This window comes from Macrosteles quadrilineatus, unplaced genomic scaffold (genome assembly GCF_028750875.1).
Source record: "Macrosteles quadrilineatus isolate MER2022 unplaced genomic scaffold, UCM_ALF_1.0 Scaffold_7__1_contigs__length_78375512, whole genome shotgun sequence".
Lineage (NCBI taxonomy): Eukaryota > Metazoa > Arthropoda > Insecta > Hemiptera > Cicadellidae > Macrosteles > Macrosteles quadrilineatus.
The window spans coordinates 45,103,145-45,123,189 of record NW_026542600.1 but is presented as its reverse complement, the minus strand read 5'-3'; the positions used below and the strand labels follow the sequence as shown (position 1 = coordinate 45,123,189).

The 20,045-nt window shown below is 33.5% G+C and overlaps 1 protein-coding gene across 10 annotated transcripts in view; it reads left to right on the top strand.

Annotated features, from left to right (window-relative positions):
• LOC128997907 (nuclear protein MDM1) overlaps positions 1-20,045 on the top strand; it is a 105,605-nt gene that overhangs the window by 959 nt on the left and 84,601 nt on the right. The gene's annotated exons all lie outside the window — the stretch shown is intronic.

Here is a 20,045-nt window from a genome sequence, read left to right as displayed (position 1 = left end):
ATTTTGTCGAATACTTCTTCTCCACATACATATTTATTTGGCCAATGGTGTTGATAGTTTTCACTTAGGTGATAATCCTGTTATGCAGTAAAGAGAAAAAGTGAATAAATGTAAAGGAATATACCCAATACAAAAGTACAGCTGCCAATATGATGACTAGATTTTGTTTCATATAGCTTTAATGTCACAGTTATACTCAGAAACTCCTCCTACACAGCAAATCTGCAGACCAAGCGAGTATTCAGCTGCTTTGTAAAATTTTCGTTCAAACAAGTTGAGTGTGAAAGGAGTTTTACCCTTAGATCCACGCCCGAAATAGCACAAACAATATTGGCTCGAGTAGGGTTGCTGCCACAAGAAGAACAAATTTTAGTTTCTATTCAATTTTAAAGGCCTACAATTATTTAAAAAAAATTTAACATGTAATGAGGATACATAGTTTTGCACTTTTATTATTTTGGTAACCTACAAAATCGTATATAAAATGTAGTCAACACAGATTTTTAATCTTAATAAGCTAGTTGAATGATGAAAATTATTTTGAAATAACAAATATACGAAAAAGAGAACACGTTTTTTGTCGTTGTATAATAGGGGTTGGTTAAAGAGTTTGATCCGCCAAGATACTGTAGTGTGAAGCACACATATTCATCCAGATTTTAACGAACGTCAATTGTGGCTTCTAGGGAACATAAAACGTAAAAGTACAATAGTAAAAATATATGTTCATAATTTCAAATCGTCATCTAGGTTACATGAAATTGGTCATGTCCATTAGGCATAAATAAATAACATTGCTCAAAATTAGTCTTTTCCAGTTAGCTTGAATATAGAGATTACAAATCGAAGTGTATCCCTCGTATAATCTTAGTTAACGTGGTATATACTAGTAGTTATATGCTTGGCCACAACAGTTGTATTCCTCTGCAGTATCGATTCTCTGTTCCGTGTAATCTAAGGCCGCGTCGCACGACATCGCTCATGTAGACTAGGACTAGAATACACGCGTTTTGCCTCTGATTTATACATGCAAGTTTCATCGTCTGCTACATGAAATACAGTATAACTGAGGGTGCGAGTTTTGGAATGTTAATACGTAAATATCTCTGAAGCATTAGCGTCAATTGATCACCTCTAACGGTTGTGTTTTAAATTGTCTTAAATAAATATACAGGTACTTACTGTCTTCGCAATCCTTGCTTGGTAATAACACTACGGCCGTTTCGGAGATTACTCCATCATCGGGTGTAACTACGAAAACTAAACTAAAATACTGTGAAGGCTCGTTCAGTCAGTCACCAGTTTTATAGCCGTGCACGTGCTTAAATGTTTTGTGTCGTGTCTCGTGTTGTGTATGTACCGTGTAACCATCATCATATCGATTGGTGTGACATAACAGTGTTCCTCTTGAAACATTTTAAAATTTGCCCCGCAAATATCCTTTAATCGTTGAACTTTAGGTTACCGTATTAAAATAGAAATAAAATATTTCGCGGGTCATGAGCAGCGAGAGTAAAACGATGAGACAAAATATTGTAGCTATTGAATTTTAGCGAATAATTGTAAAATTGTACATACTGTAAAATTCCTGTGACTTATCTGGTCAGAATTTAAATTTTACTCTTATATTCACTACAAAAGTACATATGCAAATTTCTATGAATACCATATAATAATACGTTTTCCAACACTTTTCGATATAGGCCTACTGTTTCTACAGATGTAACAGACTTGAAATACATGGTGAAATGTCATGTGTACTGAAATGATCTATAGTGCAGTTCCACACAGACGAGACAAGAGAAGTAATATTCTTGTCTGTTACATTCATTGCCATATATTTATATCACCCTCCATTTCCACCCTTAAAAAGGCCCCTCCATGTTATAGTGCTATGCTTACGCTCATGAAAAGGCTACGTCTTGTTGAACATTGAGGTCTTTGCTGATCATTACCCGTTTTAGCCCATTTTTAGATCTCGTCTTTACTCTCGCAATCTTTACAATACACACAACTTGTAGGAATGGTACATTACCCCTGTGGATTATCAAAATGGATTTACAAAGTAGTTGTAGTAATGTACGATTTAGGTACCTAATTATTTAAATTTAAAATGTGCGGCCCTCAGTGATTATAAGTAAACTCAATCATTGATTGTAACAGCAGTTAACAGCACCGTTGATTGAACAGCTAACAATCAAAAGGTTTTGTAAAGAACATAAAACATCGATCAAATTTTAATATACTCTTACTTACTCTTTTTACTAAACAGATTCAGTTCTGTTACCACATCGAATTGATTCGTATTTGATTAATTTGATGAACGATTAGTGATTCAAGTTATATTGGTTTGGTATCTATATAACCAGACAATTCAATTGTATTTTGCAGTAGCGAGTTACAATATTTTGTTTATAAGAATTTAAATAACTTCTTGATCAGTATTGTACGTGTTATTAAATTTACGGAAAGTAAATAAAGAAACGTCTTATAACACTTAAAACATATATTTACGCTTATACTGTTACTCACAAGACGGTAAACATACAAAAGATGGTAAGTGGTGATCGATTTCGATTGGACACTCCAATCATCATCAGACCAATCGAAATCGACCACCACTTACCATCTTTTGTATATTTACCGTCTTGTGAGTAGTATAAGCGTAAATATATGTTTTAAGTGTTATAAGACGTATCTGTATTTACTTTCCGTAAGAATTTAAGACACTATTGGTTTTTAACTTTTGATTTAATGTGGGTGGGTATTTAATATGAAAAAAAAAAATTTGTTGGTAGAAGGTTGGGCCGTGGCGCTGGCGCTGTGTTTGTGGTATGATCAAATACTACAGTACGTGCTGTCTGGCCAAGTGATATATCACGGGTGTGGTTAGCTAGCCTTCGTTCCGAATACAAAAACAGAGGCTTAAAACGATCGCTACCACGAGGTTTACGTCGCTGAACGGTGTTAAAGGGTTATCTCTGATACATTTGGTGTCCCCACTGGCCACCAGAGTCAATTGTTATATAGCTTAGTTACCTATCCGTAATTTTTAGTCCTCGCACATTTTAATAGTGACGCAATAATAATGAAAATATATTATTTTTTTCAGGTTTTACTGTTATTGGTACGGATTTTATTGGATACTACCCCACAGTTCAAATATTAGTCATATCATGTACATTAGAAGATGAAGCTTTAAGTTACGAGACAGAATAAAATAGATTATTCTGATAGCAGCAGTACAGAGGCAATCATAGCGAATACATTATATGTATGCATATATTATAGAACAACTATTTTATGTGCATTGCTTATTATTGTGCTATATAACTGAACGTAACTGAAGACAGCGACTGCGGTGCTCTAGTTTAGAGAGAATACTTATAATTTTTAAAGGGTAACGATTGAAGGGAAACCCTTGGTTAGAGATCTGATCGATTGGCCTTCCCCTCATCAGCTGTTAGGGGGAGGGGGTGAATGCCCTAGTGAGGGTGAATCGGCGAATTGCTCTTACACCGCCTGGGGAGAGGAGGATTGGGGATCTGGCTTTTGTTGTAGATTCGACCAAATATCAAAAACAAAATTCGAGGTCCTCATATCTCTACATTAAAAAGTTTTCAATGAGATATAATTCTGACAAGGCAGTCTAAGAAATAGAGGATGCAGAGCGGTCATAAATCAAACAAATCTCGGTGATACATGATTTGTTTGTCATATATGCCTGCAATTGCTCAACAAACATTAAGTTTGTAGATTTCCCCAGACGAACACAATATTGATGGAAAAAATTATCCACAAATTAAAGTAAATCGAGATTGATGTAGTGTAACATCATATAACGACGCCTAAACGTAATTAGGAGACTTGGTAAATATCTGTGATAGACTTTCCTCAAAACTTCGATTTACAGTCATATGTATATAAGACTAATTCATAACATATTCTTTGTTCGTTTCATCAAAAGTTTAATCGCATACAAGTTGCATTGTTTTAAATTATTAAACAGAATCGTAGGTCGTATTAGGAAATCAATAAAAAACAATTTATATATGCATGACGTTTAACATGGTTATTTACATAGATGCATGTTATTTAACATAGTTAGACGTTTTGCATTGCTAATTTTCCTAAATACTCCCAGGAAGTGTAAGTAAATTACTTTTCATGATATTTAAATCGACTTATACACATATTATGAGTTAAAATCCAATTTCGCTGGGCTGATACCTATCATCATCAATGGAAACATACAAACTCAATGTCTAACTTAAGTAAAGACCACTAGCAAGTTGATTATGGGACTCGACGCTTAAAGTGTCGCATAGCGAAAATCCTGACCTATCTCAGAACAGAAAATAGACTCAGATTTAAATCATAATCCCTCGCCTTCTTTATTGTTGACTAACTTACCATGTTTTATGTTTATGTATATTTATTCGGGTGAATATTCAAGTAGTTGGCTTTTCCAGTCTTCACAGCTCGGAGCTCATGGTTAAAAAACTGCACCAAATCATGTTACTGTAAAACCAATTCCTGATTCTCACTACTACAAAGTGATCAAGATGATCAGGGTTTGGCGAGTTGTATCAAAGTGGTCCATTTTACTGCTAACATTTTGTTTTGTGACAGCTCAGCTAATTCATGGGTTAGAGAGATGATTTTTGCGTTGAATGGTTCCTTAATTAATAAGATTTTTTCGTAATAAGCTGTTCAAATCATTTAACTTGGAGGTGGCATAAAAAATAAATAATTTGACATCCAAGCAGTGTTTCTTTGCGGGTGTGAAATGATAAATAAAACAACGTTGTGTAAAATAGCAATTATTTTATTATTTATTATTTTATTTTTTTAGCAATTAGTTTATTACAACTCAAGGAAATATTTACAAAATATTTATATAGCTAAACCATTTTTACTTATGGAATATGACATCCCTTATGATGTCCACCGTCATCTAAGCATGTTTATATTTTTTTAAACTCGTAACTAGCCGCCGTATCATGGACTTTGGTATTGCGGCAATTTCTTCCGAATCCTGTTCTTCAGATCTGCAATAGTTTAAGGTTTCGTGGTGGAAACCTTGCTCTTCAAGTAGCCCTACAACAAACTATCACAAGACGTTGTTGACGATAACCGACGATCGTTCGACATTGCATAGATTTCAGACATTATTTATTTTTTGCCACCTCCATTAGAGAAGTTGAATAGCTTGAACAACTTATGATTACAAAAATGCTATTGATTAAGGAACCGTCCAATGCAAACATCATCTCTCTAACCCATGAATTAGCTGAGCTATCACAAAACAAAATGATAGCGGTTATTATGGACCACACGTATTACTATTAATAGCGACTCTATAAATTATCAACAGTGTCTATAAAACATAGACTTTGATAACTCATTTTAATTATCTACATTTCAAACATGGCAATGGAAAACACTATACGGTGTAAGTGATGATGGAATAATGAGAATCTTACTTTAATACTTTACTTTAATACTTTCTTATGAAATGGTGACCATACAATGTAGGTATTTTAAGCCAAGTATGAATGGAGATGAGTGTAGGATGAGTGGCGCGATCTTGTAGTCTTGTTAGTGACTAAGGCCGACATTCCTTAGACACAGCTGTCAATTAATAGCCCAAACAGCTAATGGCAACTAAGGGACCTACAGTTTATAGTGGAGTCCGAACCACATTTTTTCCTTGGTATATACGAATTGGTCTAATTATCAGGATAGTACTGCGGATGGTCGTAATACTCACTAGTGCGGACGTTAATCCACACCAGGGAGTATCCCATCCACAGTGCATACCTATAAATATCCACAATCCGTGACCTCCTAGTAGCTGGATTACAGGACGACGCCACCCGTCCCAGTCATTCCCAAGTTAAGCTTTTCTAGCTTCTACGTTAGCCTATTCACGATTAAAAAAGGATTACTAATATATTAAAGACTTGGTGGTGCAATGTAACGGGATAGATGATCAAACACATTTACTCTGCACAATGTGCAAAATTCATTAAATATTTTGAAAATTTAAACTTTGAATATATGTTTGATGGATGAAAACGTAAACATCACTTTATCTAGGCCTAATGCACTTGTGGACAATGATTCGCTGCGACGGACGGGGTAGTAAAAGTGCGCTCACTCTATTCCTAGGGAGGAGTAACTATCGTCATCCCTTCTCCCTTACCCTAGTTTATGGGTCTGCCTTTAACGGTCTTTATCGCTGATCGAATAGAGTGCTTACTGACTACTATCAGTAAATAATAGGAACAGATAAAATATCACAAAAAGTAAAAATAATATAATTTATTATTAAATCAACGATCTAACCCATTTTATATAAACATGCACATATCAATGTTTATTTTTTAATAACTTACCAACGATTAATTAAAGCATACTTAAAAATGTTGAAGGGGTCAGTTATCTTTTACCCAGCTTGTATTTTAGATACCCGCCTACAAATCAGTAGCAAGTTACCTTACCACTTCTCTGTCTATTGTAGATGGCAAATGGATACATTGTGTTGTAGAGCCGGAACTTTTAGCCACTAAAGTTTGAGATTGTGCGAATATTATACAGTTGTTGCCTCGGAACAGGAGACGCCATATTGATTCTTCATAAATGTTATTCGCTTCCTTTTTGGCACCGTCATGAAGGGCTCGGTTAGGGGTCTAGATCCGCATTTCTTAAGCTTGGTACATTAAAAATAATTTATTTGTGGATAAGGATATCTTATCGACACTAAATTAATTTCGAATTCCTTTTACTTAACTTATTATTACAAAATATCATGTTGTTAATCAGTAACTGTTTTCTTTTCTAATTCTTTATTTTTTGCCTAATTAATAAAAACTACATGCATTGAGTATCTACCTACTGTTTAAATATTTAATTCATGAAATGATTGTAATGTTTCACAAGAATGCTGCATGGGTAATCACAGCTAAAGTGCAGCTTTTTAGTGGTGGAATGGTGACAATTAAGGAGGGAGTTTGTGTACAGCGGATTGTTACCAACTCGAATCCCCGAACGAATCATTATTTCATTGTAGACTTTTAAAATTTCATAGCAAATCTACATATTAAAATGTAATCAAAATGGCCCCCTCTTAGCAGAAAATACAAGTAGTTAACAATGTTATATATATACTGGGCGTTGATAGTGTGCATTACAATCCATTATAAACTGTTTTGAATAAACACTCAGACTGTTTATTCAATATTCCAATCGGAAATTTTTCCTGTCTGGCTTGCTATGATAATGGTATTTTGTTTCCATCGGACTTTGTTCACAATTTTTGTGAAAATGTATCTATATTTTGCGTAATTTATTCAATTGTGGGATTTCTATTACATTTGTTTCCTTCAGAAGTTATTTGAACACTTAATCTATTCTGGCGTTGTTAGGTATATGATGTTTTTTTAACACAACCCAAATTACAATTACGTACAGTCACTTTTTAGATAAAACAAGCCCATAAGTCGGCAGCCCTGCTGTGTTGACTTCACTACCAAACAGTCAATATGCATTTTTGCATTGTTATCTACAAGATTTAGTTTTATTGGACATTTATAAAAAAAAGGACTAGACATAGTGTTTTCGCAAGCTACTCAAAGATGGGGTTTTGTAGAGTAATGTATTAAAAGCCCTTGCTACAGCAAACCTGCAGACTAAGCGAATTTCTATTTTCCTTATTGGATTTTCTCAAAAGTATTTCCTTTAACAGGTCAGATTTATTCCTTACATCAGGTTTAACGAGTACTTATGTTTATTAAAATGGTATAAAATTACCTGATTCTGTCTGTGATCCTAAATTTGTTGTATTGAGCAACCGGTTTCAAGGTTATAGCCTCATCATTAGGCTCTTGTTGTCACTCTTGCGAGATCGTCGAGTTTTAAGAACACAACACACATACAATAAGACAATAACATTTAAATAAATAAAACACAAAACATAATGACAGGCGATTAACATAAATTCGGAAACTAGTTCCACACACGACGCGGCACGGACAGACGTTTTGTCATCACAGGAATCAGGTAATTTTATACCATTTTAATATTCAAGAAGTGATTCTGGACCAAAGAACATCAATATGTACTTAGGTTTGCTGCTAAAGGGAGGGTAATAAAGTGTGTTTTCAAAGCGAAAACATGAAATCATGCAGCGTCTAGGTCTTGCAATGAGACCTACTGAAGCAGCTTATTGCCTATATGGGAAATTTGCTAAACATAAAGTTTTATGCTTAGAAATATTTGTAAATAAGTTTCCTTGAGGAGATTCCAGTATCTAATTTATTAGATTATAAAAAAAATAAAACAGAATTGTAGGAAACAAAAAAAGGTAGGCATACAATACATATTCTTGGAGCTGCAAAACACCATGTTGAGACTTATCCGCAACAAATTTATAACAACAATAAATCGTGTGGATAACAATGAATAATGCATATCAGTAGATAGGTAATGAATTTAAGGAAGTAGGTCTGCCAAATTATTAGCTTGGTTTGTCCTTAAACAGTAACTCTCCGTACTTGTAATTAGGGTTGCGTTGAAAAACACCGTGTACCATATTTAAGTTTTATATTCTAATTTACATGCTTTTCCATTATGTTTTATCGTTATCTTTGTGGCTGTATTTTATTGTCTGTTTGGTACAAATATTGCAATCAATTTTAAATTAACTTCCGATGAGCTAGAGACTTGAAACTTGAAACATAGCTCAGAAATGGACGACAATGCAATATCAAATTATTATATTCTCATATTTCCCTTGGGCTACATCCTATGGGCTTCCAAATTTTCAATGATTACATTTTGGAAGAATGTAAATAATGAATTATATTAAGTCAGCTATAAATACTTTAATTTGACAGTTTGTTCAAAGAGCAGTGGTTCTGCTGGTTCTGGGATACAGGTTCTGCTCCCAAGAGATTCTAAAAAAAAATTTCAATGTATAAATAAAACATCTGATTACAATAAAAATATTTTGGTTATATATTGACAGGCCATATAAATAGATTTAACATACTTACACGTTAAAGATTAAAACTTAGAAAATAATTTTTAAACAAAAAAATCTTTTTTTAAATAGGGTACCACGTTTTTAAACGCACTAAAAAGTAGAAAATAATTTATAAATATGTGGAGAGAATAAATACTTGTAAGGTTTAAAACGAAAAACGTTGGGCGCATGCAATAGATAATAATAAAGATTCGTAAATGACCATTTCATGCGTCCAACCATTTTCGTTTTAAACCTTACAAGTGTTTATTCTCTCCACATATTTATAAATAATTTTCTACTGTTTAGTGCGTTTACAAACATGTTATTAAAAAAAATGTTTTTATAAAAAAAATATTTAACCTGGACCTAGCAATTTTGAATTATAAACTTCGTTAATATTTATCATGGTATATGTCCTATTATTACGTGATTTATCCATATTCCGTGTAATAACAACTCTGAGCGTATACATTTCCCAGAAAGGTGTCGTTTGAAGTTTTCTCGTCCCACGTACCCAAGAGAAACTCAAAGAATCTTATTAACATCTTCTTCTTATACATCACAAGCTTATAATTTCTTTGACGTTGGATTACAAGTGAGTTTCGTATATAGCATACGTACTTATGAGTCATGTAACAAGACTTGTCGTTCACTTGTTATTCAATATACAGTCATAAACATAAACCACGACTCGACACAGAGTTTTGTTATAATATTGTTGTTTGAAGTGTCATCATTGATGCTTCTTGATACTGTATAAGGACGACTGCACCACGACAGTTTGTCGATTTCGGTCGTACGACACTGTGTCGGAACGACAACATTCCAGTAGTGAACCATTGGATCTTATGAGCGATCGCCCACTATACGATAATCTCACGACTACGACAAACTGTCGTGGTGCAGTCGTCCACTGCGACTGTGATCCACGACTGTCGTACGACTGTCTAACTCGCAGTGGCGTACACGATCAAATGGGCGATCGCCCATAATACGATTTTTATCGTATGTCGTGCGTTCTCCCCAGTAGTCCTATAAATAATTTTTACAATTAACTCATACTTCTTCATTATTATAGTTTTTATATCACTGGGTTCTGCCTTTTTTACTATTCTCTTGCGTATTTCTTATCGTGAATAAATATTTTTTTTATCCATTCATACTTTTATATTATAATGTTTGATATATCGCTTGGTTTTTTTCAACCATTATTTTACGTAGGCCTAATTTTGATCTTAATATATATTTTTTACAATTTGATCATATTTATTGCTTTTTGCAGATTATATTAATAACCTTCAATCATTAATATTTAAAAACGAATAAAAAAAATTGAAACATACAAACTTTTCACCAGACTATCCCAAAAACCTATGATAGTTATGGTAAATTTAAAAACCTGTAAAAGGCATGGACTTATAGAATTTGAAAATTTCTTTTAATACATTAACTAATACATTTAATACATTAAGAAATAATCTACACAAAAAGAATGATTTCTTTAATGCTGTAGACATACATTGGCCACTGTCGCTTAATCTACGCCACAGCAGCCACATTGCAACAACACGTAACGGAATCATTGTTTTACTATTTGATACGAAACCACTGTTTTAAGATATTGCGCAACACACCTCACTCTTCCAGGGCTACCTGGTCATTTATCCGATAAAGTGTCGTAAAGTGGGCGAGGACCACACATACGATAAGAATATCGTACGACACAGTGTCGTACGACCGAAATCGTATAGTGGGCGAGGGGCCTAACGCTTATTACTTTTAATGAATAATGCATTACCTTCGACAATCAGTAGGCTCACAACGTTGGATACTAATTCTTAAGCATTTAAACTTGAACGTTTACTTGTGGTTTATTAGTATCACGCTTACATTAAAACCATTAACTACGCAAATTTTGTTTTTATATTCAAAGGGATTTAATATCGACAATATGGTAGCGATATGTTAAGCTGGGGAAAAAATGTATGTTACAGTTTAAAAAGATATTTTATATTTTGATTTAACTAATTTCTTTTACACTGTCGATACAAATACTTTTTGTCTGCAGTTCCAGATTGTGACTTGGGGCCCTATTTTTGAAATATTTGACTGTCGAGTTGACTTTGAGTCACTCACTTTCCAATCGTTTCGTATTTTTCAAACGATTGACAGTTGACTTATCCAACTAAAACTACTCACCACCTATCGAGCTTTTGAGTGGACGGTTGGCTGCACTTTCTTCTTCATCTTTCGGCAAAAATTGCTCTTTTTGAGTCGACGCCATATTGTTTTTGCTTTAATCTACTAGCTATTTGTGATTAGAGGTTATGTATTTGTTGTCAATGCCATAGCACCCAATAATTTATGCAATTGTTTTCTGTAGAAAAAAATGTGTTTTTATTTTATTTACTGTGTCAATACTAGACTATCAAATCAAGGGGTTTATCCTTGTTGGTATGTTTGCAATACTTTGAAATAGACTAGGCCTACTATTTAACTTATTATAAGATAATTGTTATTATGATTTATTAAAGATTGTGGTAAAGAGAAACAATATCATAGTTAGTTTGTTTCTCATAATAAATTAATTGTTAATAATTCACATAATAGAGGGATCAAATTAATTAAAACAATGGCAATATCCATTTAAGCTTTAACCTAAATACAAACACAATTAAAAATAACATGAAATAAAAACGACGAAGGAAACTAAAATAAGGTGATGTGTTCTGAAATAGAGACGAAGAAAGGAAATAATTTATTTCGGTTATACCTATAATGAGCTACAACCTAAAACAAGCATCCATAGTAAATTTTATTTTGAATGAGCTTACTTATACAATTAAGGTACTTTTGAAATCACAAAGATTAAGCAAGACATAACCTCAATCTCTCACGAACGGAGTTAACGTTGACAGTTTACCTCAGTGACTCAAAATTATGGTAGATTGAGATTAGCTGATAAAAGGATCCAGGTTTTATAGTAGTAAGAGGTTAGATCGAAGATCGCAAGAACTCTGCATTGTGATTGGTTCAAAATGACGTCATCAGAATTTCGTGCGGTCGTAGGCCCATGCCTTCATTTCCAAAACGAGTCACTCAACTAGTGATTCCCAACTCACTTCTCCACTGTTCGATTTCAAAAATACAAAATCCTGTTGTTGGTTGAGTTGAGTGTTGACGATTGACTCAACTGTCAACCTTTTCAAAAATAGGTGTGACATGTTTCGGCTTTAAAGCCATTTAAAAAAACACTCTTCTTCAGTGAAAATAATGTATGGTGTTGCAACAATTTGGAGCTGCAGACGATACGCCAAGGTATTTATAATAAAATAAAGTGGGTTTTAAATATACTCACTTGTGTTTTCTTTTTCGTTATTGATGTAAATCAAGAGAATAGTTGTTATATGATTTGTGGCGGAACATCTCATATCTGCAGAATGTGTGATTAGCTACAAAGTCGAACACACCAAATTTCGTAGGCCGATAGTTTCAGCATTATGAAATAAATAAAAAAAGAAATAAGCCATCGAACAGACTCATGTAATGGAACCAACCAAGATAATTAAATAACGCAGACAACAATATTTAGATAGTGAATTCGCGGGATTTTTGATTCGCGCGGCCATTGTATCCATTCCCGTGTGCTCCCACTATCTCCGCGTTCCGCTATCTCCGAACCCAAATCTGTCCCGCTATCTCCGAATTCTAGAGTGACCCTTTTAATCCAGTCACTGCCTGCGTTGTTAGCTGTCATCGCATCCACGGCTGCGAAGCTCCGTGGATGGAAGATTTGATGAAAATTTAACCCGTGGGTTAGGTTAGGTTAGGTCAGGTTAGGTTAGGTTAGGTTAGGTTAGGTTAAGTTAGGTTAGGATAGGTTTGAACGGAAAGTCTTAACGCAAGAAGTAACCGAGGATTATAGGGGTCACTCTGAAATTCGGAGATAGCGGTACACGGAGATGGCGGGACGCGGAGATAGCGGGAGGTAACCTCCATTCCACGTTTACCACATTACGTGCATAAATTTTTTGTCTGTTATAGTTTGTATAGGAGGAATAATTAATCCATTATAATTTATATCTCGTAGGCCCTAATTAGTAGGTTATCCAGTGGACACCTAACTGTTTTAGAACATGGAGACTTCTTAGCATATTTAAGTTATGTGTTGGTAAACTTTACAAAATTAATGTACATATTGTAATTTGTTGTAATAAATTCATGATTCTTGATGTAGTAATATTTTAATATAGTTCTTTGATGATAAATTACGAAATCTTGACATTTACTAGCATAGACTCGTTTCATGTCATTCTTTACGTTAAAAGTAATATTTAAAATGTTATATGTATTTACCGTCGGTAAATTTCGGAAGTTAACTAATATGTAAGCAACTAAACAGCAATCTATAAAGTCTACTTCCTCTTTCATATTGAAATTGCAATTCAATTGCAATATTCGCAATTAGTCACAGAACAAAAATCACTGCATTAAAGTGGTTTTAATTCCACATTTCTTTGGCTACCATCGATAAATGGAAAGAAAATAAATCAATCGTCAAAGAAATTTAATCATGAAATCAATTATGTACGCTTTGATAGTTACATTTATGGTACGAACTGCTTTTACTTTATGGTTAATTTGTGAACACAATAATTTGTTTATCATAGTATGAAAAACATTTAAGAAATTAATTTATTATGTTTATACTTAGCTTAGTATTCAGGGTGTCTATAAAAAAACGTTTCGGGACTTTGGGAAATGAATGAATTTTAACATTTCTCTCAATATACATTTTGGAAACTTTAAATCTCATAAAAAAATAAAAAAATACTGTAAGACAAGGCAAAATTAAGGGTTTCCCGACTAACTTTGCCTTATTTTTACACAAAAAGTTATATTTCAGTTATCTTTTGTCTTGAGTTATTTAAGTTATCAACATTCAAACGGCAGCCATTTTAAAATTTATAAAATATTGTAAATTTAAAATTCCCATGTTATCCTTATGGAGAATAAGTAAACTGTTGTAGTTTGCTCGTCTTAGAACATATTTTGATCAAATCTGGAAAAAGCATTTATTTCTTACTAAAATATTAACATTTTACAAAAAATCTATTAATATAGTGAATAAATGTGTAATCTTTAAGGAGATATTTGAGTGTAAATCCAATCAGGCAAATGGCAATTCGCTTAGTCTGCAGGTTTGCTGCGGCGGGGGTATTTGGTTTAATTGTGTTAATTATAATTGATGTGTTGATATTGGGGTTAATATTTTTCTATATTTCGAACTAAGAAGAAACCCTGTAAAATTGTATATTATGGTTTAATTTTATTTAGACGTTTTAATATGTTCTTTGAATCTAATTATAAAGTTGGCGTGCATGTATTAGTACCATCAATAACAATTATTACAATCATTGGATTTATTTAGTACATTCTAGAATTTTAAACATTTTTTGTATAATATGCTTTAGGTTTGTTAATTTTGTTATTTGTGGTTTTACTTTCTCAGGAATAGTATTGTTTTCGTAAAAAAATCTACTTTGAGTTTTGGCTTAATTCATCTGTTTTGGCACCACGAACCATAAAAGTGGTTATTAAGTGATATCTGTGTGTGTGGATCTGTACAGAGTCACAGACCACACCTATGGTCCGATTTTGATGACATTTTGTATGTACGTACTAAATAATCCATTGTATCTCCTGTTGTTTTTTTTTTTACTTGGATTTTTGATGGTGTTTTTTCCATAAAACCATTAAATAACGGAATATCGGACTAAACACCGGCTTGAAAGATTTTGTTTGGAATTTAATAAGAAATTACGTAAAAATCCAAACTCCAAACAAAACGGTCCTCTGAACGGTACCCCTATTTTTGTCAAAAAAGTTATTAAAATTTTTTTATTTCCCCCCATGAAAACCCATAAAACACTATTACATAACAGAAACATTGAAATTTAATAAAAACGAAGTTATATCCCTTTTAACTCTTAGCGAAATGGTGTTGCCCCCATTGCTGTAAAAGATAGGGTTTGAACGTTTTTACAACATTTCTGATTTTCCCCACAAAATATCAAAGCTCCTCCCACTGCTTAGTGCTTACCCATGGGCTATGATAAGTGTTGTTCACAAGCCAATGGGAGAAAGTATGTGCCTGACTACTCATACCGTTTATTTCCATGTAATTTGTCGTTCTAAAGCTGATGTCTGTTTATCCCTATCACGCACCATCGTGCGTAAAAATATGAAAGTGAATATATGGGATCATTTTATCGTTTGGTTTATTGTGTATTTCTATATTAGCGAACTTCACATATATGTAACAAACTGTTACCGTATGTCTCATGGTAAGACCAAGACCCCACTACACTACTGTAGTTAGTGGGGTCTTGGTAAGACCTGGACCCGGGTCCGGTTTGTTTTATCGTTTTGATGTCCTCAGAGGCAAAAAGATAATCCAAAAAAGAGAAAAGAGAATGTGTTCAAATTCATATATAAAGAAAAAAAATATTGATATGTATATGTGTGTCTATGTGTAAGAACGTGTAAATCTACGTCTGTTTATTTGAACGAGTTCGTGAACCAGGATGATCGGACATTGGGGACGAGGTTTTATGGGATAAAAATTCGGATTTCCCATTTTTGGCCCTCAAAACATAAAATTATAAAAATCTTTGAAACTATTTTGTCGAACTTAAAAACTAATAATTTAGTATGTTGAGGCGTTGTTGTACTTTTAAATGTTATGGAGAGGATAAAAAACATCAAACGTTATTAAGTAAATTCCAAATTTTTTCTTATGGGGAATAATTAAACTGTTTTAGTTTGCTTCTTTGTGGATATATTTTGATCAGATTTAAATAGTTTGCTTATTCCATAATAAGCTATAAACTTTTAACTAAAAATACTCAAATGCTTTCCCTATAGTAACAGGGCCAGTTATCGTAAACCTAGTGTTATTTAAAAGGGGCATTTTTTACATGTTTAAGGAAATATATTATCGAAAATTTAATCAAGAAAATGGAATTTCGCCTAGTCTGCATGTTTTTTTTCGGTGGGGGTATTATACATTATTATCATCAGAAAGACTCTATAAAGTAAATATAATCCACAATAATAGAGTAGTTTATTAATGTAGTGTAGGTACAATTGTAATCATTAACATCACCAGCAGATCGACTGCAAAAAAAGTGTGCTGACGTTTTTTATCACCCCAATATAAAGAACTTATAACATGATAAAAGTGTAAACATACTCAATCTGACTCCTTTTACTCAAACTTTTATCCGGGAGTCGATCAGGCTTAATCCATAGCAAAAACAATTTGTAGGCTCCTTTTGCAGTTACTCATTATTATAGAAAGTGGAAAATAAGTGGGCTTGAAGACTCAGCAAGCTTGAATATTTTGCCTACCGGTACGTCAAGGAGTTCAACTTTAATTTTAACTACTCTAATCGGGAAACCGTGGTGTTTTCACGGGACGTAAACCCAAACCATGCAAGAATCGTAGAACATCAAACCTAAATTGCTCATTTATCGGGTTCGGGACAAATATTGCATTTTTCTTAATTAAGTTTCCCTAACGTGGCATTTGCCTTCAAACGTTGAGCCTATTTGTTGCTGGTCATTTAATTATTCGAATTGCTGTTATTTGTATTGTTTGTGTTATTCAAATTAAACTTTATTATTTCAGAATCTGATATTCTTTTGCCACATATATTTAATTTTGAAACAGTCAGTTTAAAGTTAGCTCGATACAGTAAGCTGTATACTTGGGATACATGGATTTACCGTCTTAGTAGATCACTGGTATTACTTTTAGTTGTTTTGACTTCCCCTACTATGTTATATTAATTTTGTCCCTATCCTGGGCAACCTAATCTGATACAAAATTAAAGGGAAATAGTGTAAGGTAATTTAATTGTTTGTTATAGTTTTTAAGACATGTTTTGTGAAAAATTATTTTACAAACGTAAGTAAATCGTATCTTGAAAACATTTCCTATCAAATAAAACATGAAAATGAAAAATGACGAATGGTTATATAATACTACTTAAAGACTTGTTATGCTTAAATCAATTTCAATGAATACTTGAGTGAATCTAAATATCATTGAACATCTAAAAATGGTTCCTTAATTTGTCTGAAAGCAAGAAACCCGGTATTGTATTATTTTCTAATAACTTTGTCTACGAGCTGGTTAGGAATCAGTCATTTAGTGTCTACATTAGCTAATTGGTAAAATATTACATTTCGTGTACAGCTGTTCTACAAGAGAGGCAACCAGGCAAAGTAAAATTGATAGAAACGTCGACTAAAACTATTAGGTCATAAATGAGACGTTGGAATTGAAAAAGTTTCAAATGTGATATTGTAGTCCACAGTCATGAAGAGGAATATGTGTTTTTAACTATGGTACCTGCTTGAAAATGAACCTTTAGGTTCGAAACCTGGGTCGCTGACCTAAATTCCAGGATCACAGACACTACTACAGGTATTTAACCTTTTTATTATTTAAAAAAAAATAATTTCAATCACTAGCATATCACCTACGAACGTTTTTATTTATTTATGAAATTAATTTTCTCTGCACTTTAGTGCTGCATGACAATTCTTTGGTAGTTTGACCTTAGTTTAAACGACATTATAGTTTTTGTAAGGTATTCATTTATACATGTTTATTAATTGAGAAACTGCAACACTCTATGCAAACTAGATGACTTCCAGTCTGAAAACCACCATTAAGGGACTGCGTGTCCCCAAGCACATTGAACCAACTGGCTACTAACTTCTGTTATGTAGACTAAAAATGTGTTGGCCTATAGCAATTGAAATTTAAAGTTTAAATTGAAGTCTAAGAAGAGACAGGAAATGCCATAAGTAGACGGACAGCTACTGATAATCCCAAACTACGGGATCGGCAGTGTCCATTACCCAGCCCCCTACAATATTGAGTAATTAAAATAATGCTAGATATATCCTACGGACTGATAATACCCCGGCCGCTGCAAACCTGCAGACTAAGCGAATTCCATTTACCTGGGTGTATTTTCACTGAAATATTCCCTTAAAATTGTCGCAAATATTTTATATTTAAATAGCATTAATAACAATTAGTACTTAGGTTTGCTGCTACAGAGAAGGTAATGAATTGGAGATTTGTATTGGAATGTTAGTAGCTTATTATAAAATAAACACATTTGCCAAATTTGATCAAAATATATCCTTAAACAAGCAAAATACAACCGATTAGTTATCGTTCGTAAGAATAACATGGACATTTTAAATTTAAAGATTTTTTGGAATTTTATCTATAACCATTAGGGATACAACATCAATATAGGTAACAAGTTATTTGTTTTTAAGCTCTGCAAGTCCGATCATGTCGGTTCACGAGTTCGTTCGTAAAAATGTAAATGTACAAACATGATTTTTGCGCGTTTGCTCAGGTTAAGCAGCGGCTACACTTACCCAATTCGGTCCGGTTCGGTCCGGTCCTCCAAAATGCGGAACAATGCTTCCCATGTTTTTATAACGACTAACGGACATACTCACAATAATTATATATACGAAATTTCAATTTATGTTATTTTTGTCTTTGTAGATTCTCATGTACAGCTGTATATCAATAATTTTAGCCTATATTCTAAATCCCATCAGCTACATCCAAGCTTACACAAGTTGAAATGCTGAAAATGTCTGGCAAAGTTCAATCGATAAAGCAACCCGATATGTACTACAAGGTGTCTAACCTATTAGAGAGTAGTGTTACTGGCCTATTATTATGCTTCCACTTTGATCCTAGCAGTTTCCAAGCAGTCAACATATATCTACTACAAGATGTATAACATATTAGAGAGTGGTGTTACTGGCCTATTATTATGCTTCCACTTTGATCCTAGCAGTTTCCAAGCAGTCAACATATATCTACTACAAGATGTATAACCTATTAGAGAGTGGTGTTACTGGCCTATTATTATGCTTCCACTTTGATCCTAGCAGTTTCCAAGCAGTCAACATATATCTACTACAAGATGTATAACCTATTAGAGAGTGGTGTTACTGGCCTATTATTATGCTTCCACTTTGATCCTAGCAGTTTCCAAGCAGTCAACATATATCTACTACAAGATGTATAACATATTAGAGAGTGGTGTTACTGGCCTATTATTATGCTTCCACTTTGATCCTAGCAGTTTCCAAGCAGTCAACATATATCTACTACAAGATGTATAACCTATTAGAGAGTGGTGTTACTGGCCTATTATTATGCTTCCACTTTGATCCTAGCAGTTTCCAAGCAGTCAACATATATCTACTACAAGATGTATAACCTATTAGAGAGTGGTGTTACTGGCCTATTATTATGCTTCCACTTTGATCCTAGCAGTTTCCAAGCAGTCAACATATATCTACTACAAGATGTATAACCTATTAGACAGTGGTGTTATTGGCCTATTATTATGCTTCCACTTTGATCCTAGCAGTTTCCAAGCAGTCAACATATATCTACTACAAGATGTATAACCTATTAGAGAGTGGTGTTACTGGCCTATTATTATGCTTCCACTTTGATCCTAGCCGTTTCCAAAGCAGGTGCTGCTTCTAGAGTTGTCGTTGGTTTCCTCGCAACCTTTGCTGTTGTACGAGTGTTCACTTCATGCTTGAAGAAAAATCTTTAATTTTATTTACGTTAAATCTAAACTTATTTTTCATTGCTTGAGGGAATATTTTCGTTCTGAAACAATATTAGTCCGCTAGAAGCATATCCATGGGATTCTGGAGTGACGACCGAATAAACTAAACATTTATCTGTTATAGTAGGCAAACATTATTTCATTACATACTTCAACTATGAAAGTAAAACTGTCTATGTCAAATTTTAATTTTGTTAACGAATACAATGAAATTTCTTTTTAAACTTATGAGAAAACTGTGCTCAGCACCACTGCCCAAATGTATGTCTTTCCTTGAATTTAGTTATCCCAGCGGAACTCGCCGACTGAATACGACA